This window comes from Mangifera indica, chromosome 11, assembly GCF_011075055.1.
Source record: "Mangifera indica cultivar Alphonso chromosome 11, CATAS_Mindica_2.1, whole genome shotgun sequence".
Taxonomy (NCBI): domain Eukaryota; kingdom Viridiplantae; phylum Streptophyta; class Magnoliopsida; order Sapindales; family Anacardiaceae; genus Mangifera; species Mangifera indica.
This window is the reverse complement of record NC_058147.1, coordinates 14,130,122-14,132,154: the sequence shown is the minus strand read 5'-3', so window position 1 is coordinate 14,132,154 and position 2,033 is coordinate 14,130,122. Positions and strand designations below refer to the sequence as shown.

General features: G+C 32.5%; 1 pseudogene; it reads left to right on the top strand.

The window, feature by feature from the left end:
• The first annotated feature begins 435 nt into the window (after positions 1-435).
• Positions 436-1,833, top strand: LOC123228991 (annotated as a pseudogene).
• The last annotated feature ends 200 nt before the right edge of the window (positions 1,834-2,033 follow it).

The window sequence follows — 2,033 nt, the reverse complement described above, 5'->3', positions numbered from 1 at the left end:
AAGTACAGATATAATTATAATAAAATTAAGATTACTTTAGTAATATTTTAATATCTATGAAAACTGTAATAATCAAATTGCTCTTATATTACTATTAAAAATAAAATTTTATCAAAATATTTTGTTAGCTATAAATCAAACAAAATAATAAAAAATAAATTATCAAAATAATCTTAATATCCCTTCAATCAAACTTAACCTTTTTTATATCTTTGCCCAATGTAATGAGTAGACAACTCCCGTCATTTATGAAATTCTAGACCGTGAACTTAACCTATGTCCATACTCTAACTGATGTGTTATATGATGTGAATGTGTAAACTAAATGTCAAAGGACACGATTCGTCCAAAATTCAAAAAGAAAAACTATATGATTTAAGAAAGGTGAGCTATGAAATTAAACGATGTCTTAGGGCAAAAAAGTCATTCCGGAAAGAATTATGAGCAGAAATAGACTCTACATCTCTCTTTTATGCGGTAAATAAACTTCTTCTAGTCCTGTCATTTTCTTCTCTCCATAGTCCTGTATTTTTTTTCTCCATGGCTTCATCATCATCTTGTTCCCCAACCTCTGAAACTAAATATGATGTTTTCCTTAGTTTTAGAGGTGAGGATGTACGTAATAACTTCACAAGCCATCTCTATGCCGCTTTGTATCGAAAGCAAGTTGAAACCTTCATTGATGAACAAGGACTCAAGCGAGGAGATGAAATTTCACCTATGCTTTTGAAAGCAATCGAAGAATCAAAGATTTCAGTTATCATTTTCTCAAAAGACTACGCTTCCTCAAGATGGTGCTTAGATGAACTATCAAAGATCCTTGAATGCAAACGAATGAATCGCCAAATGGTCATACCAGTTTTCTACCAGGTGGATCCATCAGATGTACGTAGCAGAACGGAAGTTTTAAAGATTCATTTTTGAAGCATAAAGAGCGTTTCAAGGATATGAAAGAAAAGATGCAGGAATGGAGGATGCTTTGACTGAAGCTGCCAACCTATCAGGATGGGATTCCTCTGTCACCAAGTAAATCTAATTTTCTCTACATCCATATATATTATAATTTTTATAAAAATTTATGTGATTGTATGTGTGTATCTGTTCCTTTGAAGGAGAAAACATGAAAATAATTTTCTGGGTTTGTAAAAGAGATGAAAAACACAGATTGAGTTTCCATGATATTAAATTGGCATCTAAGGCATGACAATGTTACTTTTTGGCAAAGTAATTTGAATTCAATTTTCGAAAATGATTTAAATTTAAGAAGGATGTTACAGTAATTACATTTTTTTCAAAGAGACTGTTTTCTCGTGCAAGTAATAAGGGAAAATTTATCTCATTTAATGTCATAAACAAAGAGCTATATTTCAAGTGAGGACTCTTAGAACGTTGCCTTGACCATTCAGTTTGCTGTGGAAGTTTGAAAATATATAAATGTTAGCGTTGTGTTATACTATATTTTGGTGGTCGATTTCAACTAATTATTACTAATCTTCACATTGATAGGCCTGACGCTCAACTTGTGGACAAAATTGTTGATGATATTTTGGAGAAATTGAAAGATGCATCATACTCGAATGATTCCAGTGGCCTAATTGGATTGAGTTCACGCATCGAGAGAGTAAAATCGTTATTATGTATTGGGTTGATTGATTTTCAAGTTTTAGGAATTTGGGGAATGGGTGGGTATAGGTAAAACAACCATTGCAGGAGCTGTTTTCAACCAAATTTCAAGCCAATTTGAAGGTTGCTGCTTCAGTATTAATGTTAGAGAAGAATCGGAAAAATATGGATTAGTTCACATAAGAGACCAAGTTCATTCACAGTTATTGGAAGAAATCTCAAAATAGGCACTCCTTTTATACCACAATATATCCAGAGGCGACTTCAACGAAAAAAAGTATTCATTGTCCTTGATGATGTGAATGATTTAAGACAATTAGAGGTTTTGGTGGAGGGCTTCGTCAATTTGGTAAAGGAATAGAATCATCATTACAACAAGAGATAAGCAAGTGCTTCATTGTTTTGGAGTC